Genomic DNA, 25,874 nt, shown 5'->3' on the forward strand with positions numbered 1-25,874 from the left:
TGAGTTATTTAGATAGGATGGTCCAGAGGTGGCATTTAAGCTGTCACCTGAACACTATGAAAGAGCAAGTCACACAAAAAAGGAAAAGGTCCAAAAAACCGAGAAGTCTCTTCTCCTGATATACATAAATAGATTTCATGTATATAAACATTTTATACAAACATTTTAGTGTAAGGTAGGGACAACCATAACTAAAGCTATCTGATTAAATTACCAAAATTCATTCAAAACAACTCTCAGTTCTACTTTGAAGACCTTTAAAACTTCATTGTGTTTACACATAGCTTTTCCCATTTCTAACATTTCTTCCATGTCCATGCGCTAAAAATAGTATGGAAAGTATGACAGACAAATATCACCTTGAAAATCAACTTAGCACGTTTTACATGTTACAAGTATTGGGTTGGCCAAAGAGTTCGTTCCGGTTTTTCTTTAAGAAGTTTGGTTTCTGTTCAAATTAAAATTTCCCCCAAAGGAAGTTTTGTTTCTTCAGCAATGACTACTCTTCCTGGACATGCTGTTTCATTCAGAATAAAATAGCCATGTTCCTACACCAGCAATATAAAAGAATCCACCTATTGAACAAGTAGTACTCAGCATGTTAGCAGGCAGAAATATAGGATCCAGTTCCTAAACTCCTAGTTAAGGGCTGGTATGATCCAAATACCCTCAACTTTCCAACATCCTTCAGATGACATGGTTTCATATCCACATTATCACCCTGTTTGCCACCGAATCAATTCCAGTTTGTCCTCCTTCACTGGGATACTCAGAACTAAACGTAATTCTCCAAATTTGGCCTATTATAAAACTATTTAGACACTACTAATGCATCCTAAGATTTCTCTTTCTGGCAGCCACACCACATGTTGATTCAGAGTGAGATGAGTCACTAGGCCCTCAAATCCTTTCTCATAAACCCTCTTCAGCTGCAAGATATCCTCCTCCTCCATCTTGTATTTATACCACTGTTGTTCTACCCTCCCCCCTTTTGATTTAAAACCCAAGTGTAGAATTTCAAACAGCCTTCTGAAATGGTTTCAGGTATAATTCTGTCACTTGGAGGAAGGGTTCATCTTTAAACTGTTCTGCAGAGCCACGTGAGAGGGTAATTTCCAGACCCACCACCCTTTTTAAAGCCCAAGCCTTCTCCACCAAGCCACTCATCCTTGGAAGAAGCAGATACACTTTAACTTAAAAGAGAACAAAGGCCTTAAGGTATATAATTACATGGCTTTTATGTCATTAAAAATCCAGATCTTATTTTTCAACTCCAAGCAACAAGAATAATATTGGCAGCGAGGGCCAAAGCAAGCTTCTCTAAAATCAAAGACTCTCAAAGGTAAGAAAGAATTCGATTACTCCTCTCCCCTTCTCACTCCATATTAAGTTTCTTCTTAGTGTCCCTAGTGACTACGCCAGCATTGTGCTTGGCACATGGTAGGTGTCTTGCTGAATTCACCAGAAGGAACACTTCGGTAGTTAAATTTAATACTGTTTGCCCCATGTTTGGAACGCTGTGGATAGGTTACATTTGGCAGGAGACTGAGTTCCTAAAACTAAGTAGTGCCAAATACAGCTTCTCAATGGGCTGCCCTGGGGCTCCAACCTTGGCAGCCCTAAATGGTCAAGCTACTGGGTTGGCCAAAAAGTTCGTTTGGATCTTCCGTAAGATGTTACTGTTTCTTTCATAGAAAGAGGATTTACTACTAATCAAGCAAATAAAACTTTAAGGAAAACATATTATAACCTGAAAACAAAACAACAACATAAAACACACCCACAGCCTTCCTAATACGTACAACCAATTCAAAACTAAGTCCTTTAAAGCTCTCTGAACCCATGAAAGGACACAGGAATTGAGTTGAGCCAGGGAACTATTGTGTATGGTGAACAGTCTGATCTCTGGATATCTACACCTAACTGTTTTGAATGACTCCACTGCTGTAACTTAATATCTGTACAGGGTTTTGCTGAGCAAACCATTTTTTATTCCTTTTCTCATTTCCATTAATATCAAACTTACTATCTCACAGGATATTCAATTTCCTCAAGAATCTTATGCACCTCAAAGAGCATAATCACAGCATTTCTCATGGTTTTAACTCTCACTTCAATATCCACATTACAACCAATTTAAAAAGCAAAGTACTAGGTTTAGTACTAGTACTAGTACTAGGTTTTAAGCACCAACCTCTTTCTCTAGCACCACCTGTTTCCCTGCAGCAATGAAGCATACAGAGTTGCCTCTTTTTTTTTTAAATAGATCTTTATTGGAGTATAATTCCTTCACGATACTGTGTTAGTTTCTGTTGTACACCAAAGTGAATCAGCCACATGCATACATATATCCCCATATCCCCTCCCCCCTGAGCCTCCCTCCCCCCCTCCCTATCCCACCCCACTAGGTCATCGAAAAGCACTGAGCTGATCTCCCTGTGCTATGCTGCTGCTTCCCACTAGCTAACTATTTTACATTCGGTAGTGTATATAAGAGTTGCCTCTATCTTATTTTCTTACGTTATTAGAATATATTAGAATATATTAACATCATGAAACTTTCATCACTAATTCTTACCCAAAGGACTCATGACTAATTCAAGGAAGAAGGAGTGTTACAAAGGAACAACAGTTATTTTAATCTGTTTAATTTGGGTTACAGGACCCAAATAAGATCTAAGCCTAGAGAATTTCAGGACAGGATCACTAAACACCACCCTCTAAAAGTTAACTAAATGGTGACCTAAATGGGAAGGAAATCTAAAAGAGTGGATATATGTATACGTATAACTGATTCAGTTTGCTGCACAGCAGAAACTAACACAACAGTGTAAAGCAACTATACTCCAATAAAAATTAATTTTAAAAAAATGAAAAATAAAAAAGAAGTAAACTAATAGTCAAAACAATGGATAAGAACAATCAACTATGGAAATCTTCCCAAGAAATAGCCTTCCAAAAAGAAATGCAAAAATCTCACCAGAAGACTTAGAATCCTTTTAGGCAAGTCCCTAATTTAAGACGTAAAATTCCATAAGATACACTGACATACTGAAATGTATAACATCTATGACATGATTTTATAAACACACAAATTTTAGTAATGAATGAATACTGATGGGGAAAATGAAGCATGGGAATTTGCATCTTCTTGTAGTTCAGAGGAAAAAAAGGCTATGATTTAATGACTAAAACATACATACATACATATATTTATTTACTTAGGCCGCACCTCGCAGCTCGTGGGATATTAGTTCCCTGACCAGGGACTGAATCTGGGCCCTCGACAGTGAAAGCATGGAGTCCTAACCACTGGACCGCCAGAGAATTCCCCGTAACAATTATTTAAAGAAAAAATATCCACCTACAAGTAGGGGGACCAGAGAGTTCAAACCTAAAAGTTAACATACAGTATATAGTCCAATAAAAGATTATTGCCCTGCTCTGGCTGAGACACGCTAGGGGTGGGGGTGTGACATTTGTATCTAGCAATTTAAGGTTTCCAGGATATTTGGGTTGACATGGGGAAAAGGACTTTATCAATAAATTGGGACTATCCTGAAAAACCAGGACTCATCATTTCTTCAAGGAGGACAACTCAGCTACCCTGATATGATGGACTTACTATTTAAGAATGTCTAGCTTTTCTTGCTCTGTATTTAGAACACATTCATCAAAGATCCTTCTATTGGGTTAGCCAAAAAGTTCGTTCGGTTTTTTTCCGTAAGATGGCTCTAGTAGCACGTAGTTCTCTTTAACTTCATTCAAGACAATTCTGTTAGATTGCATGTGACAACTGTCATATCAGCGTGCATTAAAAAAAAAAAAATTATCAAAATTGGTGAACTTTTGTGTAGCCATTTTAATATTGAAGATGGAAGAAAAAAAGCAATATTTTCGGCATCTTATGCTTTATTATTTCAAGAAAGGTAAAAATGTAACTGAAACGCAAAAAAGATTTGTACAGTGTATGGAAAGGGTGCTGTGACTAATCGAACATGTCAAAAGTGGTTTGCGAAGTTTTGTGCTGGAGATTTCCTGCTGGATGATGCTCCACAGTAGGGTAGACCACTTGAAGTTGATAGCAATCAAATCGAGACATTAACTGAGAACAACCAACACTATACCACGAGGGAGACAGGTGACATACTCAAAATATCCAAATCAAGTGCTGAAAATCATTTGCACCAGTTTGCTTATGTTAATCGCTTTGATGTTTGGGTTCCACGTAAGTTAAGCGAAAAAAACCTTCTTAACCGTATTTCCTCATGCAACTCTCTACTTAAACATAATGAAAACAGTCCATTTTTAAAACAAATTGTGACAGGTGATGAAAAGTGGATACCGTACAATAATGTGGAATGGAAGAGATTGTGGGGCAAGCGAAATGAACCACCACCAACCACACCAAAGGCCGGTTTTCATCCAAAGAAGGTGATGTTGTGTATATGGTGGGATTGGAAGGGAATCCTCTATTATGAGCTCCTTCCGGAACACCAAACGATTTTTTTTTTAAACACTTTTTTGAGGACTTCCCTGGTGGTCCAATGGTAAAGAATCTGCCTTCCAATGCAGGGTACATGGGTTCGATCCCTGGTCAGGGATCTAAGATCCCACATGCCGCGGGGCAACTGAGCCCATGTGCCACAACTACCTGAGCCCGCACCAGAACTAGAGAGAAGCCCGCGCACCGCAACAAGAGACCCGATGCAGCCAAAAAATTTAAAAATAAAATAAATAAATAAATACTTTTTTTGGATGCACCTCACGCGGCATGTGGGATCTTAGTTCCCCAACCAGGAACTGAACCTGTGCCCCTTGCATTGGAAGGGTGGAGTCTTAACCACTGGACCGCCAGGGAAGTCCCAGAAAACTAAATGATTAATTCCAACAAGTACTGCTCCCAATTAGACTGACTGAAAGCAGCACTCAACAAAAAGCATCCAGAATTAGTCAACAGAAAATGCATAATCTTCCATCAGAACAACGCAAGGCTGAATGTTTCTTTGAAAACTGTTACAGCTTGGCTGGGAAGTTCTTTTGTTTTCTTTTAAATAATAACAGTAGATCCAACCACCTTCTTCTTCTTTTTTTAAAAAATATTTATTTATTTATTCTTATTTCTCTTGGGTACATACCTAGGAGTGGTATTGCTCAGTCACATGGTAACTCTATGCTTAACTTTGTGGGGTACTGCCAGACTATATTCCAAAGCAGCGTCACCATTTTACTTTCCCACCAGCAGTGTATGAGGGTTCCAATTTCTCTACATCTCCAACACTTTATTATTGTCTTTTTTATTACAGCCATCCTAGTGGGTGTGAAGTGGTATCTCATTATGGTTTCTTTGTTTAATATTTATTTATTTGGCTGCACCGGGTCTTAGTTGCGGCATGAGGGCTGTTAGTTGCGGCATGCGGGATGGATCTAGCTCCCTGACCAGGGATGGAACCTGGGCCCCCTGCACTGGGAGCGCAGGGTCTTAACCACTGGACCACCAGGGAAGTCCCTCATTATGGTTTTGATTTGTAATTCCCTAATGACTAACCGTGTTGACAATCTTTTCATATGTTTATTGGCTATTTGTGTATCTTAGAGAAATATCAATTCAGATCCTTTGTCCATTTTTAAGTTGAATTATTTGTCTTTTTATTATTGAGTCGTAAGGCTTTCTAAATTATGGATATAGATCCCTTATTAGACATACACTTTGCAAGAAGTTTCTCCCAATTTGTAGATTGTTCTTCCATTTTCTTGACTCTGATCTTTAAAGAAAAAGGGATTTTGTTAGTTTTTTTTAATAAAGTCTGATTTATCTTATTCTTTTGTTCCTTGTGCTTTTGGTGTCATATCTAAGAAGGGTTTGCCCAAGGTCACAAAGATTTATTCCTAGGTTTTCTTCTAAGAATTTTATAGTTTTAGCTCTTGCATTTAGGTCCATGATCCATTTTGATTTAAATTTTATGTTATAGTGTGAGGTAAGGGTCCAACTCCATTCTTTTGCATGTGGATATCCAGATGTCCTAGTACCATTTGTTGAAAAGACTAGTCTTATCCTACTGAAATGTCTTGGCATCTTGGTCAAAAAAAAAAAAAAAAAAAAAAATCAACTGATCATAAATGTGAGGGTTTATTTCTGTATTCTCAATTTTATTCCATTGATCTGTATGTCTATGCTTATGCCAAAACCAGTTTGATTACTGTAGCCTTGTAGTACATTCTGAAATCAGAAAGTGTAGGTTTTTCAACTTCCTCCTGCTCAAAGACAATTTTGGCTATTCTGAGTCCCCGACATTTTCATATGAATTTTATTTTATTTTTTTAATTTATTTATTTATGGTTGCATTGGGTCTTCGTTGCTGCACGCAGGCTTTCTCTAGTTGCGGCGAGCAGGGGCTATTCTTCCTTGCGGTGCGCGGGCTTCTCATTGTGGTGGCTTCTCTTGTTGCGCAGCACGGGCTCTAGGCGCGCGGGCTTCAGTAGTTGTGGCACAAGGGCTCAGTAGTTGTGGCTTGTGGGCTCTAGAGCGCAGGCTCAGTAGTTGTGGCACACAGGCTTAGTTGCTCCGCGGCATGTGAGATCTTCCTGGACCAGGGCTCGAACCCATGTCCCCTGCATTGGCAGGAGGACTCTTATTAACCACTGCGCCACCAGGGAAGTCCCTCATATGAATTTTAGATTCAGCACATCAGTTTCTGCAAAAAAGCCAGCTGGGATTTTGACAAAAATTGTTTTGAATCTGTAGATCAATTTGGAGAGAACTGCCATCTTAACAACATTGTCTTCCAACCCATGAACATGTGACGTCTTTCCACAGTGTTTTGTAGTTTTCAGAGTACAAATTTTGTGCTCATTTTGTTAAATCTATTCCTAAGTATTTTGCTCTTTTTGATGCTACTGGAAATGAACTGTTTTTCTATGTCATTTTGATCGCTCACTGCTAGTGTATAGAAATACAATTCATTCTTTTTTTAAAATAATTTTATTTATTTTTGGCTGCGTCGGGTCTCTTGCTGCACGCAGGCTTTCTCTAGTTGCGGCAAACAGGAGCTTCTCTTGTTGCGGAGCATGGGCCCTAGGCGTGCAGGTTTCAGTAGGTGTGGCACTCGGGTTCAGTAGTTGTGGCATGCAGGCTCCAGGGCACGCAAGCTTCAGTAGTTGTGGTACATGGGCTCAGTAGTTGTGGCGCATGGGCTTAGTTGCTCCGCAGCATGTGGGATCTTCCCGGACCAGGGATCGAGCCCATGTCCCCTGCATTGGCAGGCAGATTCTTAACCACTGCACCACGAGGAAGTCCCAGAGAAATACAATTCATTCTTGTATACTCATCCTGTATCCTGTAACATTACTGAATTCATTTAATAGTTCTAATAGTTTCCAGTGGATTCCTTAAGATTTTCTACATAAGATCATATCACCTGCAAAAGAGATAGTTTTACTTCTTCCTTGCCAAGTTAGATGGCTTTTATTTCATTTTCTTGCCTAACTGCCCTGGTTAGAACATCTGGTACAATGTTGAATAGAAATGACAAAAGCGAACATTCTTCTCTTGTCCCTGAACTTAGGGTGAAAACATTCAGTCTTCCTTCCACCTTTAAGTACAATGATACCTGTAGGTTTTTCACAGATGTCTAATATCAGATTGAGGAAGTTCCCTTCTATTCCTAGTTGGTTTAATATTTTTATTATGAAAATATGTTGGATTTTTTTTTTTTACTGTATTTATTGAGATGATCAAGTAGTTTTGGTCCTTTATTCTACTGTATTACATTATTTGATTTTCAACAGTTACCATTTAACACCTGTTTTTAAAATAGGTCTTAAAATTAGTCTTTTCCCTGTTTATGGATCTCTAACATAACCTTAATAGAAAAGGAAGGGTCTCTGAGGACTGACCCCATGTAGGCCTGCACTCCCTGTCCCTTGCCCAGGCCCCAGGACTGTTGTCTCTGCTCTGCCAAGAGGACAGCATACTTTTCCAGATCAGATGGAAACTGATTTGGTAACTGTTAGGTAACACAAGAGTGCTAACCAAATAAATTTAACAATTCAGGATACCAAACCCAGGAAGCCACAAAATTACCTGGTAAGAGATCACGTCTGATTTGTTCTCCATTTTACGCACAGTGCTTAGCCACAGAGTGGACACTTGGTATGTGCTAATGAACAGGCTCTTTCACACTTTCTCTTCATCACACAAGCAGGAATAATAAAAGATCGGTTCACCAAATATTAACAATACAATCCAAGAATAAAATTAAGTATGTATCACAGTCCTAATCACTACAGCTAAACTAAAAGTTGAGCTCATTTGTATTCCTTGTGCATTTTCCTCAAAGGCAGAGAGGCCAAACTGATCTCAATGTTAGGGAGACACACTTCATTTAGTAGTGCCAGGTTAGAGTGAAAACTCCACCGCCAGCAAGTCCAGTCAAGACAGCCCTGCTCTCAACAGTCACTAAAGGCAAGAAGCAGAAAATTCTTGGTGAACAAAATGACTGAAATAAAGAAGAGAGATCCAAAAATCAGCCAAGAAAGAAATTCACCATTCATAAAGGGTTGTAGGCAAAGGAGGGGGCCTGATTGTGTGCTCTGTGTGCCTCTGGATAGTTAGGGGCAGGAAAGCAGAACTCAGGTGAAATATTAAACATGTTTACTATTTTATGCTTTCCTCTGGAGATTATCCTCTCCTGAGCAAAAGAGGAAGGGAAAGGGAAACAGAATCAAGAGCAGCTGTAGGTATCTCTAGGGAAACACTTTTCCAAGACTTCACACCACCCCCCCAACATCCCTGAAGAAATCAAATCAGAGACCCCTTCCTGACAGTTACTCTATTAAGCAGCTCTCTTAAACTGTTAAATAAATCCATAAATATAACACTAATTTCTGAGGTCTTAAAATTCACAGAGGCAAATACCCACATGTGCGCTGAGCACCCTCCTAAAAGGAGAGGAAGGTCCTTTGGGGAGAATGGCAATTTTATTGCTTAAACAACTTAAGGATATAATAAAAGTTTGCCCTTGCCTATGTTATAAAATCATAGCTATTCTGGAGTTTAGTGCTGAAATTCCTAAACTTTAAACATTGTATTCTATATAATTTGGTAGAACTTGTTTTAAAATGAATAATATGTAGGTACAGATGTACATATAAGACATATCTACATAAGCACATGCAGCAAACTATTAATAGTGGCTACCTCTGTGGAGCAGAAAGGAAGACATGAAGAGGAAGGGCGCAGGAGAAGGGAAAGACATGAAATGAGGCAGACAGGATAAGAGCATGTGCTTCTTACTTTACATATAAATTTTTTTAGCTAGTGAGTTTACAGGTGACTTCCCCCTAACAGTCTTTTACAAAGTTGTTGACATTCATAGCGTTAATGGTGTTAATTCTTTTAATGTGGAATCAAACATCTACCTACTTTCTTCTGAGATATTTTAAAAATCTAGACTAGTAATTTCCACAAGACCCTAAATAAATAAAACTGTACTTTATTCAAAGTCCATTTCAGGAAAACTTTATTACAATGGAATTTTTTCCCTCTTTTTTTTTTTTTTTTTTTTTTCCCCCTCTTTTATGACTTTAAAGAAGATTAAGAAAGGCCAGGCCAGCCTTATAGCCAGCTGGGCTCTATTTTTTTTTTTTTTTTTTTAGTGTTTTTATTATGGAGGCATTGATTCAAACATACACAAAAGTAAAAAAGAACAGTGTAAGGAACCCAAGTACATCCGTCATCCAGCTTAAAAAAATTATCAACTCTTTGCAGGTGGGCTCAATTCATGGTCAAAATCCTAATAAGTCTGGGTGGATATAGCCAGTCTCTGCAGCTATTTCCCCATACCTTTTCCATAAAAAAATATTAGAGAATCCTTCCATTAAAAAAATCCAGACATGTGAGAGTTCCCTGATGGTCTAGCAGTGAGGATTTGGCGCTTTCACTGCGGAGGACTGGGTTCAATCCCTGGTCGGGGAACTGAGATCCCGTAAGCCGAGCAGTGAAAAAAAAAAAAAAAAAAAAATCCACACATGCAATGAGGGGACCCAAAAGGCTCACCTCTACATGCTTCTCCATGTGTGCTCTGCAAATAAGTCTAAAAGGAGAATCAATTATCAGCAAATAACAATGACTCTGATTTCAGTTCAAACACATTTAAAGTAAATTCCAAAGTGCAACCTTAAACTACCTCCTAATTACAGGACATGAGTAGTCCAAAATACCATTCCCATTGTGGGTTGTTTCAGCAACTTGTTTTTAGAAGTGTGACTACTTCATAACAACTGAGAAATTATTATGAGAGGGGAGAAAATACACATTAATAAACTACATTTTGGGGTTAGCAAGCTAAAAACAGCTAAAGCTTCTAATTCTGTGGAGTCCAAAAGCCACTGTAAAAATTGTGAGCTCACTTCAACTGTTTATTTGGCATTTGGGGGATTATCTGACATTGTAATTTTTTTACCAGTGTGCTTTTATCCTAGCCTTACTATCAACTTCCCTGAAAATAACCTTTTTATTAATGACAGCGTATATTTTAGTTAACTTATGCTAATAATGGACGTGTTTACAGAACAAATTCTCAATTGTTCTTCCTATTGGTTATTGTCAGGCTGGAAAGAATTCAGAGGAACCAGCTCCGAAAACTTCACAGAAACAATTCAGCACAGGAACCCCTGTGTTCAGAAACTGGAGAGTGAAGGGAAGCCAATAAAGCCCACACCCTCAGGGAAACAGTATCTGGCCTTCGGTTCTTGAGTCAAGTAACTACAGCAACAAAAGGCCCAACTCTGTATACTGTTTTCACTATGTAAAAAAAACTAGCTCATGTTAGTTATCCATTGACACACAGATAATTTTTCTAAGTGAGTATTAAGAAGCTTCCCTGAGGGTAAGCTCTGAAGCATTTATTGGGCTGGCCAAAAAATTCGTTCAGTTAATGAATAAACTGTTCGATAAAGTTGGTGGTGAAAATGAAAAATGTACTTAAAACCGAACGAACTTTTTGGCCAACCCAACAGATTAAAAGTACATCAATTAAGGAATGGCAAGCCTCACATAAAAATACACATGGATAATTTATAATAATAAAAGAGCTTTTTTCCCCTAGGTCAAGAACACTACCAGTGTGGGAAGTACTGGCCAGCTGGATAAGCCAGCTCTTATCCACAAAGGTTCAATTCCAAGTCCTCCAAAAGTCAATCTCTGTCCTTCCTTTGCCAGCCCTGATTTCTTTGGACAGCAAACAGGAGCACTGTGTTATTTGTCTCTTAGAAAATTCATAATAAACTGCACAGCAAAAACAGGAAAAAAAATGAGGACTCTTTGCCATCACTTCAAACTTGAGGAAAATAAGTAACTCCTTTCTAACAATATTGCTACTTATGTTGGATGCTTTGGGCTCCCAAATGCAAAACAGACCTGTTCTGACAGAGTTCTTTTCCAAAAGCCACCAGATACCTGTATTCTGTGGGTGGGCGTGGGGACTGTGGGCTCCTGTCTAACCAGCAGGGTGCCCATCCCACCTCAGAGTCTTCTTGACTTCCCTCCTTTCCAGCCCAAGCACCAGTCATCAAGTAATAAATAACAGATGTTATTCTAGCCTCCTGTTCGGCTGATGCAAACTGCTTTCTTCCCTCTCTTATCAGGACTTCTGATCAGGGCAGAACTGATCTTCTTCATTGCCACTGGTGAGCAATGAAAAGCTAAAAATAAGTAAATAAATAATGGGCACCTTAAATGATAGAAATTTACCAAAACTAAACTCATGCTCCTAATAAATGCAAAACCCCTTATTTGAAGGAGGTGTTTTTAACCTCTTTGTGCCTATTTTTCGTCAATAAAATGAGGATTTGGAACAGCTCTACCAATGGCAAAAAGAACTTAAAAACGTTTACACAAACTGAGAAGGACATTCTTCATCGTTACTTCAGCCGTATCCTAAAAATGGAATTAAGTGGTGAGGGTTAAACTTTTTGCTTTTAGGGCTTCCCTGGTGGCGCAGTGGTTAACAATCTGCCTGCCAATGCAGGGGACACGGGTTCGAACCCTGGTCTGGGGAAAATCCCACATGTCGCGGAGCAACTAAGCCCATGCACCACAACTACTGAGCCTGCGTGCCACAACTGCTGAAGTCCGCGTGCCTAGAGCCCGTGTTCCACAACAAGAGAAGCCACAGCAATGAGAAGCCTGCACACAATGAAGAGTAGCCCCTGCTCGCCACAACTAAAGAAAGCCCGTGCGCAGCAACAAAGACCTGACACAGCCAAAAATAAATTTATTAAAAAAAAATTTTTTTGCTTTTAAAAAAGAATCATCCTCCACTTCCTTCCTATCAACTCTGAAATTTACTGTAGAAGAAATCATTTAAGATTCATAACATATTCTACCGCTTTATAAAAACCAGTGCATCTGCCTGAAAATAGCTGACCAGGGACTTGATTACTTACCTTCTGACTATCCTTAAACTATCACTTGCATGGGGGCAATTCACCTACACCAAATTCAGGCAGCACCAACCTCACTTGCGAAAGAGGAGTTTCCAGAGCGAGTCAGGGCTCTGCAAGACTCCTGTCAGGCTGAGGGACACTGCCGCTAGCTTCTTTCCATCACACAGCCAGCAAGAGGTCACATTTCCTTCCTGCTCTTCAGAGACTGAATTAGTTTCTCTGTCCCAAAGACATGGCAAACTCCACCCCTTCCATCTTTCATTTTTTAAAGGAACAGGACCACTATTTCTCAGTAACTTGGAAAGGTAGGAAAAATTCAGTGAGATAGCTATTTTCCATATGGCACAGAATACAGCATGCCACTAATTATTTCAGGCCTGATTTCCACAAAGGAATAAGAGTTTCATAAATGTTTCTCTTTCTTTGTGTTTTGTTTTTTTAAAAAAACACCACAGAAAAGATTGAATAATTTAAGATCAAAATGACAAACCTTTGCTGGGAAACCCCTTTATTCATTCTTTCCATCAAACTGCTGTTTCTCCCCCAATCAGAAATAAAAACATAGGAAAATCTTAAGATAGCTGGGATATTATGTAATAGTCACAGAAAGCAACATAATTCAATCAATCAATGCTGGAAAATTCTGAAAAATACACACAAGTAATAAACTTAGGTCTCAAGCCACCAGTCTGAAAAAAGCTAGTAAAAGAAAATATATGCAAGCAATTTTACACACCAATTTCTTCTATTATAAGTATGCCTCCTAGAAGGTGGTACACTCAACTTCATCTGCCTGCACTGTGTTTTAAATATATGGTTTATCTAATAGCAAAAGAAAGTGACTTGGAATAAGAGAGGCATTCTGGGGGACTTTAAGAATTAACAGTCTTTGTAGATTTCAGTTTATTCATTTGTTAAAAGTGGTTAATACCGAACATACAACTTAACTTCTAAAGTTTCAGGGGACTTCCCTGGTTGTCCAGTGGCTAAGACTCCACACCCCCAATGCAGGGGGCCTGGGTTCAATCCCTAGTCAGGGAACTAGATCCCACATGCCGCAACTAAAAGTTCACAAGCCACAACTAAAAAAAAAGATCCTGCATGCCACAACTGAAAGATCCCGTGTGCCGCAACGAAGACCTGGTGCAGCCAAATAAATAAATAAATAAAGTTTCAGCTTAGTAGATTGGGCTTCATAAACATAAATAGGACTTCGCACCAAGCGCTGGTTACTGGAAAGGTAAATACACAATCATTTCACAATTTTTTAAATAGTTTTGCTTTCTCATTAAAGCAGGTTTCACAATCTCTGTACTTTACTTTGGTAAGATTATTGTGAGTATACTCTCCCAAAAAATACCATGGCCCAACAAGTACCGAGAGCATGTTTCTGTTCATTCTATCAGATTTTATTGAACACTTACTCCATGCTAAGCACTCTGCTGGATGCAGAAAACAAGAAAATCCTGTTGTAATTATAGGTAGAAAATATCTTTTCAGGCTCATAATGTGACTTGGGAAGTTTTCTTTTGCTTGTACTAAAGTCAGAAAGGAGGTCACTAGTTTTGAAATCTTTTCCAAGTCATATCCCCTCCCCGAATTGAAGTTTTCTTATGTGTTAAAAATAGGGCTTACGGTACTTCCCTGGTGGCGCAGTGGTTAAGAATCTGCCTGCCAACGCAGGGGACACAGGTTCGAGCCCTGGTCCGGGAAGATCCCACATGCCGTGGAGCAACTGAGCCCGCGTGTCACAACTACTGAGCCTGTGCTCTAGAGCCCGTGAGCCACAACTACTGAGCCCACGTGACACAACTACTGAAGCCCACACACCTAGAGCCCATGTTCCACAACAAGAGAAGCCACCGCAATGAGAAGACCGTGCACCACAAAGAAGAGTAGCCCCCGCTCGCCGCAACTAGAGAAAGCCCACGTGCAGCAACAAAAGACCCAACGCAGCCAAAAATAAATTAATTAATTAATTAAATTTAAAAAAAAGACAAAACATTAAAAAAAAAAATAGGGCTTACACTTTAGTTAATAATAGTGTATCAATATTGGTTCATTAACTGTGACAAATGTACCATTCTAATGTAAGATGTTAATAATAGAAGAAATTGGGCATAGGAAATACAGGGACTGTTACAGGTTAAACTGTGTCTCCCTAACCCTAAAATGTACATATTGAAGTCCTAACACCAAGCACCTCAGAACGTGACCTCATTTGGAGACAGGGTCTTTACAGATATGACTGGTATCCTAATAAAAAGGGAAATCTGGACACAGAGATACGTGGCGAGAAGACGATATGAAGAGAAATAGGGAGAAGACAGCCATCTAATACAAGCCGACAAGAGAGACCTTGGAAGAGACCCTTCCCTCACAGGTCTCAGAAGGAACCAATCCTGCCAACCTCTTTTTTTTTTTTTTAATATAAATTTTTTTTTTTGGCTGCATTGGGTCTTCGTTGCTGTGCGCGGGCTTTCTCTAGTTGTGGCGAGCGGGGGCTACTCTTAGTTGCGGTGCGCGGGCTTCTCACTGCAGTGGCTTCTCTTGTTGCGGAGCATGGGCTCTAGGCACACGGGCTTCAGTAGTTGTGGCACATGGGCTCAGTAGTTGTGGCTCACAAGCTCTAGAGCACAGGCTCAGCAGTTGTGGCTCACGGACTTAGTTGCTCCGCGGCATGTGGGATCTTCCTGGACCAGGGCTCGAACCCGTGTCCCCTGCATTGGCAGGCGGATTCTGAACCACTGTGCCACCAGGGAAGCCCCTGCCAACCTCTTGATTTTTGTACTTCTAGCCTTCAGATCTGTGGGACGATATATTGCTGTTGCTTAAGCCGCCCAGTTTGTGACACTTTGTTATGGCAGCCCTAGCAAACTAATACAGGAATTCTGTACAATCCTCGCAATTTTCTGTAAATCTTAAACTATTCTCAAACAAAAAGTTTATTTAAAAAAAAAAAAAAAAGACAGGGGTAATGGTGCCCACATCTCACAATTATGAGAAGACCAAAGTAGATAGATAATTGGGAAATCCCTGCTCAGTGGAAAGAGAATCCATAATCCCAATACACAGTAAGCAAACAGCTAGGACTAGAATCCAGGTTTCATTTAGTATTTTCCATAATATAATGTTATTTCAAGATGGGCATATAAAGGTGGGTGTAAGTGAGGGAATATGACGAAGCAAATTATCAATCTGAAATGCCCTGTCCCAAATGAACAGAACCTTAGAGAGTCACTTTATAATACTGGGCTAGGTTCTGCAGTGAGTAGTGGCTTTGGCACCAAAAAAATAACTGGGTTCAAATCTTGGCTCCTCCACCCATTAGCTGGACAAGATACTTACTCTCTCAATCTTCCAAACATGACCTACACCTCACAAGACTGCCACGGGAATTAAAAAGTGTACGTAAACGCCTGCCATTCAACGTGTGACTTCACACCTTAAGCTATGTTTAGCTACAACCCTAGAGTGGTGAGAGGGAGATATTTAGCAACTTCTCTGAGAGCAAACAGATTTCACCACTGATTCTGTTTTCCTGCTATTAGTAAGCAATCAGATATCTTCCTACACAGAACAATAATGTGTTTTATAACTTTATTAGCTAAACTGGCATGTGTTGCACTGAAGAGGTGCAGAGAAGCAAAAAAGGGTCAAATTCTAGGGTCCTGACCTTTGTAGAATAAATCCCTTTGTTGCTGGATGGTAGCAGGGAAAAATCAACAGCAAACTGAGAGGCCTTTCATTTGGAACTTACTCATCTAATATTCCCAATGTAGGCAACTTGTGGTATCTTCTCCTGAGAATTTGCTCAATGGGTGTCTATTAGGCTCAGGATCATCTATGCAATTAACCTTTCATCATTAGAGAAATAGAATGAACAGCACAGACAGCAACTTAAATAATCTTCGATTCACCCCAGAGGCTCCTCTCCTATATCCCTAGGGTAGGCTGACAGCAATTTTAGTTACTGTTTTAAATGTGTTACCATTGGGGAATATATCCTTCCCATTTTTCAGAGGAACTCTCAGCTTTCCTTACTTAATAAAGATACTACAGGGCTTCCCTGGTGGCGCAGTGGTTGAGAATCTGCCTGCCAATGCAGGGGACACATGTTCGAGCCCTGGTCTGGGAAGATCCCACATGCCGCGGAGCAACTAGGCCCGTGAGCCACAACTACTGAGCCTGCGCGTCTGGAGCTTGTGCTCCGCAACAAGAGAGGCCGCGACAGTTAGAGGCCCGCGCACCGCGATGAGGAGTGGCCCCCGCTCGCCGCAACTAGAGAAAGCCCTCGCACAGAAACGAAGACGCAGCACAGCCAAAAATAAAATAAATAAAATTAAAAAAAAAAAAAGATACTACAGGCTATGTTAACTAATCACCTATGGCCTCCTTCCAGCTCTCATTATGATAAACCTTTTTAAAAACTAAGTTTAACAGCCAATCATGACACAACTATTTTTTTAATTAAGTTATTATTACTAAGACCTTGGGCTGAACCAGTGGTACATATTGCAATCACCTACAGAGCTTTTTAAAAAGTCCATCTATCAAGATTCTTATTCAGGAAACCAGGATAGGAATTCCAATCCACTGGTTTACGGACATTCTTTACAGATTCCAAGGACTAGGACTGTGTTCTCTCTTCATCCCACCATCGATACACAGAAAGCCACTGCTTACACGGAGTTGTACATAAAGCTTGTTCTACATAAAGTCTGTTTACAACTCTCTTAGGAGATAAGCTGTTTGACATCTTTTACAGACGTTAGCCTTTTGGGGATAAAATCAGCTTCCCCAAACAAGTCTATCACACAGAGGTTTAGAGGAGGGAAAAATGTATGTTTTTAAATTTATTTCCTTATATGTTAAACTATCACTGCTTTGAATGATGTTCACAACATGGCAGGGTATCTTTCAATAACTAGATCATATCAATTTATCCATTCCTTCAGAAGTATGAACCCTAAGAGCTGCAGTGTCCCATACACATGTAGCTACCGTGCACCTGAAATGTGGCTGGCCTGAACTGGGATGAGCTGTAGGTATAAAATACAGGATTTCAAAGACTTAGTACAAAACCCAGAATGTAAAATACTTCATTAAGGATTTCTTATATTAATTACATGTTGAAATGAGAATGTGTTGGATATATTAAATTACATAAAATATATCATTAAAATTAATTTCATCTGCTTCTTTTTATTTATTTTCTTAATATGGATGCTAGGAAATTTGAAATTACATGTGGCACACTGGACTTCTCTTGGATGGCACTGTCCTAAAGGACAACAATGATTATGTCTTTTCAAATGCTCAAGTTTTGAACCTTACCCAATATTAGTCACTTTTAAATTCATCATTTATTTTTGCAGTTTCTAGTCTTCATCCACTAAGACTTTCCTGTTGAGATAACCACCTGATGTCTTTCCATTTATATCTACACTTTACCAGATAAGTTGAGGGGAAAAAAAAGAGATGTCTTAAATACACACACAACTCTACATAAGAAACCAAAAACAATTTCAAGATCTGCTATCATTCTGGACCTTACCAGTCACCTGAGTCTACAAAAGAAATCAAGAACCCAACCTGTTGCTTCTAAATCTAAAACGAATTCATTAAGGCACTATTCAAAGCTATCTAAATTTAGAGACCACTCAACTATCCCAACCGCAGATAGATCCAGACACTGAACCAGAACTCAGTTCAGATACATATGATCAGTGCAACTCCCCTCTCTGGCTCATAAGGAACAGCATAATAACTACATAGACAAATAGGTCTAATTATTTTCTGGAACATCTTGTATTTGTTTTGTTTTGTTTTTTTAAAGGAACAAAATTGAATTCATCAGATTTATATATGAAAGCTCCAGCTTGCCATAATTTCAAGATTCTAAATGATCTGACTCCTGCCTACTTCTCCAACATCATCTCAAACCACTCTCTCCCGAATCAATCACTCTACCGGAGTCACAAAGGCCTTCTTTCTGTTCCTTGAACACTTACAAGCATTTATAGTCTCAGCACCTTTATACTTGCAGTTCTCGCTACATGAACACCCTTCTGCAGTCTAAAGCATGGTTGGCGCCTTTCTCATCCTTCAGATCTCAGCTTGTCACCTAACTCGAAAAGGTATTCCTTGGCATTCTACCTAATGACACCTCACTGTTATCTTGCAGTCTTATTTCTTTCCTACACTTAGGAAATCTGAAACTATCGTATCTGCCTTCCCAAACTAGAATGTAAGCTCCCCAAGAATGGGGGTCCTGTTTGTCTTGCTCATTGCCGGTTATCCCTAGCAACAGAGAACAGGCACAGTAACAAGCACTCAAGCATCTACTGACTGAATTAATCAAAAAATCAAAAGCAGCTTTAAAAGACAAAAGATCTTAGAGGGGAAAATCCAGTATACTTATTTTTTAAATTATGCAACTGGCTTCCTATGTACATGTCCTTCTAGTCTTTGTTTTCTAGTTTCCAATACTTAAGTCTCTTGAAGAACTGTCATAGTTCCACGTGGTGAAAAATAAGAAGTATGGAAATATCAATTATATTTTGCTTGCTGAGTCTGGAGAGAGAAGAAACGCTTGTATCACTAAGTATTTAAAGATGAAATAAGACAACAATAATAAAAACACTGAGTATTAGTGAATAGTTAGGACAACTGATTAATGACTTAATACAAAATGTTAGATTCCTTCTTCTTACCATAAACAAAACCAAAAAAAGGTAGGAAAAATCATCAGGATGATGATGCTGTGATAACAACACCCCAGCTGCCTAGAGCACACGTTCAGAATGAAGCAGATTAGAAAATACCTCTAAGGGACTTCCCTGGTGGCGCAGTGGTTAGGACTCCGCACTCCCAATGCGAGGGGCCCGGGTTCAATCCCTGGTCGGGGAACTAGATCCCACATGCATGCCGCAACTAAGTGTTTGCATGCCACAACTAAGGAGCTGGTGAGCCACAACTAAAAGGAGCCCTCAAGCTGCAACTAAGGAGCCCGCCTGCCACAAGACCAGGTGCAACCAAATAAATAAATAAATATTTTTTTAAAAAAAAGAAAATATCTCTAAGATAAAATTTATAATATAACCAAAATGCTTAAAGTATTGAGGAAGAATTTACACTTCTGGGTAGAGTTTAGAAAGAAATTACTGATAAGAACATAGAAACTAAACAAAACAGACCAGAAAAAGATAATTATTAACAATAGAGAAAACAAAAAGTTGTACAGAAAAAAGAAAATTAACCATAACATACATTTGTCTGTGAACAAGCTATACATAACCTTAATATTGTTAACAGTGAATACTGCTCTAACCAAAATTCAATTACAACCAGAGTGACAATAAATGTGGACATGTGAGGTGGTAAGAGAATTCTACCACTATCCAAAGTAGAAAGTTAATAGATAATACCCAAAACTGGAAAATCTGTAAGTAGCAAAATAAGCTTATTATTTTAGAGGTAATACCAAAAGAAACAGTAAAGAGTTGGAAATGATTGCTTCTAGGGAGTGAAAAAGGGGCGGAAGGGACTGTTTTTCATAAAAAGCCCTGTGGAGCTGATGGTCTGACATGACTACGTATATGGTTTTTGTACATGTATTAATAAAAAGTAAAACAAAAAATGTTTAAATAAATATATAAAATGTTTTTTAAAATTTAAGAGAAGAAACTGTACTATGGGGGGAAATCAACTGTATGCATAAATTTATTCATGTCCATCACACAGTTACCTAACACACGGAAAAATGAGAGAAAAGCCTAAATGTTTACCAAAAAGGAACTAGTTAGATAAATTATATGGCACATCCAATGATGAAATGCCATGAGTCATTTAAAAATGCAAACAGAGAAAACTTTTCTTGTTAACAAGAACCAAGTGACAAAAAAGCACAACTCCAATGTTGATTATATACACACATATCAGAGTAACATATGCATGACAAGGGACTGTTCACCAAACTATTAACAGTGACTATATATGTATCAAGTTTATGGCTGATATTTTTCAGTATGTCCAAGTGAATAAACATGTGTTATTTAAAAACTCAGAAGTTAGTTAAAATAAGAAAGTAACTGCTGATTCTACAACTTGGGATGGAATCAGAGAGGAGAGCAAGGCTACTGTATTAGCCTGTTTCAGTTTTTTAAACTGAAAGATAAATATTGCTTAATAAGAACCCAGAACTTCCATTAAGGAATCTTCTGGATAAACAACATAAGACTGGCTTTATAAGCCAGTGAAGTTATTATTAGTTCCTTTTACCACCATGCATTTACCTTATTTGAACAATGATTCGACTTGCACCAGACCCCAAACAGACACTACCTCAAAGAATACTGGCAGTGCCACACTGGCTTCTCCAATTTACAAAGTCAGGATACAACTCTGGAATGAGAAGAAATAAGCAGTGATAAAATAGCTACCCAAACCTTGCAGATTGCATCTTGAAATACAGATGCTTGGAATCTATAAGCAGAAACTCTCCTCTAGCCCTCAACTTAACTCCAAGTGGACACAGGATTCTCTCCCAAAGTATACTGGCCTGAGAGTCTCTCGTACTCATTTTCATCCACCCAACCTCCTACAATAAGGTTGGAAGTATGGAAAGCTAAAACCTTCCTCTTGTAACCTGATACTTTCACTGGCAATATTTCAGGTGCTATGGTTTGCATTATACAAGTTTAATTTGCAAACTCCATAATTCAACCTGGAGAATAACTTCAGAAGAATTAGATGCTTGAAACAAAAAACTTTCAAGTATGCTGAACTAAATTTAACAAATACATTTCAAGTTAAAGTAACTCCCCACACTCATCCCTCAAAGCACAAAAAAACCCTTCAGATCCAGTTGTTTAAATATTCCCAGATCCAAATACTACTAACATGGCCATGTAGCAAAGCAATGTAGTATTATCCCAAACAAACAGGAAAACAAAGTTCCAAGATCAGCAAGCTCAGTATGTAATTAACATCCTCACTTCTAGATTAAAGTTTTTTCGTTCATTCATAAATACTGTAAAGTAGGAAGGCACCTAGGAATTAAATAATCTGAAGATGCAGTCTTGACATTAATCTTCTCTTTTTTCACTTATTCATTGACTCAATCAAGGATACCCACCTTAGCTTTCTCTGAAACCCGTGGTTTGCACATAGCTGAATCCTTGCCTATTTAGCCAGGAGAGAAAAGAATGCATTTCCTTAAGCTATAGTCTCCCAGTAGTGGGGAGCCCTCAACTCCCCTCTCAGCAAACTCCTACTCATTCTTACGAGGGTCTCCTTCCCCAGCAAGCTGTCCCTGGCTCACCCAGGCTGGGTTAGGTATTGCTTCTCTGTTACCCTAGACACGGTTCTCCTTACACGCATATCATTATGTCTGTTAATATGTCAACTTACCTCACAAGGCTGCAAACTCTATATACCTAACACTGATATGTGTCCACTGAATAAACTGAATACACAAGCAATAAACTCTTGACCTATACCAAAGGTTATCACGTAATTACCATTACAAACAGGCAACAAAAACCTACTGTTAAAACTAAGACTTATCCAGATGAAATTACTATTCAGTCAGACCATTTGGCAAATTAATGACAATGTTGGTATATATTCGTTTAGTTGATAAATAGCAAAAATATAGCACTTACAAAAACGCATTCTTTCACAATACTTTTGCATATATTCTTGCAAGTCATTCTGGGAACTCATCCTAGGTTTCATCAACCAAAACTTCTTTCCCTGTTTCTAACTGCAGAGGCACAGGGGCTCACATTGATCAGCTTGAGGGAACCCCCGATGACTGCTACAAAACTGGGAACCGCTTACTCTACAATGCACTGATTAAAGAACTATTCCAATACATCCACCTTTAAAATTCTAGCCAGTTAACAAACACACACACACAATCTTCCTTTTTCTACCCCATCATGTTTCTTCCCTATTAATTAACCTCTTCTCCAACACTGGCAAGAATTTTCTCATCTCAACAAATCTTCAATTTTCCATCGTTGCAATGGGTGGAGAAGCAAATCTGAGGCTCTGGCCCTTAGTTATTCTATGACAGCAAGGAGACACCTGAAGCCCTAAGTCGCCTGCCACCAGTTTTTATGCACCCCCAAACTTGTCCTGCTTGAGTCATCGGAACAGTGATAGGCATGCTTTTCAGCCTCATTCTCCTGACCCGCCTTTTGTCAGATACCAGTATATTAGCAAGGACACCACAGCACTACCGACAATATATCTTTTCCCCTTCTACACAATTTCCATTTTAACTGTCCACTTACTTCAACAAAAAATTTATTAAGTACCTACTACATTGCCAGGCACTGTTTTAGGCAACAGATTCAGCAATTAAAAATCTCCTCAGGGGGCTTCCCTGGTGGCGCAGTGGTTGAGAATCTGCCTGCCAATGCGGGGGACACGGGTTCGAGCCCTGGTCTGGGAAGATCCCACATGCCGCGGAGCGACTAAGCCCGTGAGCCACAATTACTGAGCCTGCGCATCTGGAGCCTGTGCTCCGCAACAAGAGAGGCCGCGATAGTGAGAGGCCCGCGCACCGCGATGAAGAGTGGCCCCCACTTGCCGCAACTAGAGAAAGCCCTCGCACAGAAACGAAGACCCAACACAGCCATAAATAAATAAATAAATAATATTTAAAAAAAAAAAAAAAAATCTCCTCAGGGACTTCCCTGGTGGCCCAGTGGTTAAGAATCCGCCTGCCAATGCAGGAGATACGGGTTTCATCCCTGGTCCGGGAAGATCCCACATGCCTTGGAACAACTAAGCCCGCGAGCCACACCTACTGAGCCCGCGTGCCACAACTACTGAAGCCCGCACGCCTAGAGCCTGTGCTCCACAACGAGAGAAGCCACCTCGATGAGAAGCCAGCGCACCGCAACGAAGAGTAGCCCCCGCTCACTGCAACTAGAGAAAGCTGGCGCACAGCAACGAAGACCCAACACAGGCAAAAATAAATAAATTTTAAAAATATCTCTTCATTCCTGGAGCTTACATTCTAAGGGGCAGATGGGAGCACAGGAGGAATAAGAGTTACTCTTTTATGTAATGTGGTCAGAGAAGGCAAAGACGAACAGAAACGGTATGCTGTACTTTATCTGAAGGCAAAAGGGACCAAACAGAGGAAAGAGCAAGTGCAAAGACCCTGCGGAGGGAACATGCCTGGTGTATCTGATGAAGACAGAAAAACAGAGGAGCTGCGATGCCAACAGTTTCCAGGGAACAGCTGGAAGATCAGGTCAGAGACATGGGTGAATGGAAAGGGCCTTGCAAGCCATCATAAGGACTTTGGTTTTCCTACAGGTTATGTAGGCAGCCACAGCACTGTTTTGAGCAGAGAAGTAAGGACCAGAATCACGTTCTAAAAGGATCTTGGCTGCTGAGTGTAGAACAGACCTTAACAGGGCAAGAGCAGAAGAAATTGTTAGATATTGCCTACAATTATCCAGGAAAAGGACAGCAGTGGCTTAGACTAGAGTGCAGCTCAGAATGCCCCCACGTTCCATACACTATACCTTACGTAACAACATAGTTCCTAAATCCAGAGAGTGAGCACTAATATTCTAAGTTTCTACTTCCTACAGTTAAAGCATTTTTACTTCCTACAGTTAAAGAAGGTTTGAAATGTTTTTTCTTATCTCACCTCAAGCACCCCTGATAATCTTTTATTGAGAAATACAGAAGATAAGGAAGCACAAAGATGACCTTGTCTGCTATGAACCTGAGGTCAAAGCTAGTCCTTTAAACCACCATGCAGGGACTTCCACGGAGGTCCAGTGGTTAAGAATCCGCCTTCCAATGCAGGGGACGCAGGTTCAATCCCTGGCCGGGGAACTAAGATCCCACATGCCGCGTGGCAACTAAGCCCGTGCGCCACAACTAGAGGGCCCACACACCGCAACTAGAGAGAAGCCCACACACCACAACTAGAGAGAAGCCCACACACCGCAATGAAAGATCCTGTGTGCCACAACTAAGACCCTATGCAGCCGCATAAATAAATAATTAATTAATAATTTTTTTAAAAAAGACTCTGCACTCTCAATGCAGTGGGCATGGGTTTCATCCCTGGTCAGGGAACTAAGATCCCGCATGCCGCACTGCACAGCCAAAAAAAGAAAAAGACCACCAGGCACATGTTGCTTCTACAATACTTAAGGACTAATGTGTCTACTTTCAAAATCAAGTTGAATAAAAGTGAACAAAAGGGCTTCCCTGGTGGCGCAGTGGTTAGGAATCCGCCTTCCAATGCAGGGGACATGGGTTCTAGCAGTGGTCCCAAAGATCCCACATGCTGCGGAGCAACAAAGCCCATACGCCACAACTACTGAGCCTGCGCTCTAGAGCCCGTGAGCCACAACTACTGAAGCCCGCATGCCTAGAGCCCGTGCTCCGCAACACGAGAAGCCACCGCAATGAGAAGTCTGCGCACTGCAACGAAGAGTAGCCTCCGCCGCAACTAGAGAAAAGCCCGCAGGCAGCAACAAAGACGTGATGCAGCCAAAAATGAATGAATGAATAAATAAATAAATAAATAAATAGGAACAAAAGAGGACAGTGTCTTCTATTCAAGTTAACCCAAAGTAGCCAATGACAAAATTTAATCTTATCCACTCCCCATTGAAAAAAATACTAGAAATTGATAAAATTATGACAGCTAAGCAAATAAACCTTTAGTGTTTTACCACAGAAAACTGTGCAATGTCTTGCTCCAAGCAGCTTCCCTGGTATGAACCAGGGACCAATACTGAATCTAAGGACTGGTGAAATTACTATGAATGGTTTTGGAGAGAAAGACAGATACTTCCAAATGTGTCCAGTATACAGGGCCTTCTTCGCTTGGGGGGGTGAGCAAATGATGTCACACAGCCCAACCTGTTTTTGTACCACCTATGAACCACCTATGAGTTAAGAACAGTTTCTACATTTTTTTTTTGGCTGCCCGCTCAGTTTGCAGGATCTCGGTTCCCCGACCAGGGATCAAACCCAGGCCCCCCTGCAGTGGAAGTGCGGAGTCCTAACCACAGGACCATCAGGGAATTCCCCAATTTCTACATTTTTTTTTTTTTAATGGTAGAAAAATATCAAAAGTATTTAATGACGTGTGAAAATTCTATGAAATTCCAATTTCAGTATCCATGAAGTTTTACTGCAATACAGCCAGGTTCATTTGTTTACAGATAACTGCTTTCACACTACAACAGCAAAGTAGTTGCAAAAGCGACTACAAGCAGTGGTCTCACCACTTTGCGCTGCTACAAATTGTGGTGAAGCAATTGTAACTAAAAAGCATTTCAGGGACTTCCCTGGTGGCGCAGTGGTTACGAATCCGCCTGCCAATGCGGGGGACACGGGTTCGAGCCCTGGTCCAGCAAGATCTCACATGCCGC

The 25,874-nt window shown here is 39.9% G+C and overlaps 1 protein-coding gene across 4 annotated transcripts in view; it reads right to left on the minus strand.

Moving 5' to 3' along the window:
- THRAP3 (thyroid hormone receptor associated protein 3) overlaps window positions 1–25,874 on the minus strand; it is a 72,841-nt gene that overhangs the window by 23,973 nt on the left and 22,994 nt on the right. For 2 of the 4 annotated variants that reach the window (XM_061184486.1, XM_061184489.1), the window contains one exon: window positions 20,745–20,853. The exons of the other annotated variants lie outside the window; for them this stretch is intronic. The gene's annotated coding sequence lies outside the window, so the exon portion shown is untranslated. The remainder of the gene's footprint in view (window positions 1–20,744; window positions 20,854–25,874) is intronic. 4 annotated transcript variants of the gene reach the window in all.

This window comes from Eubalaena glacialis, chromosome 3 (assembly GCF_028564815.1).
Source record: "Eubalaena glacialis isolate mEubGla1 chromosome 3, mEubGla1.1.hap2.+ XY, whole genome shotgun sequence".
In the NCBI taxonomy this organism is placed as follows: Eukaryota; Metazoa; Chordata; class Mammalia; order Artiodactyla; family Balaenidae; genus Eubalaena; species Eubalaena glacialis.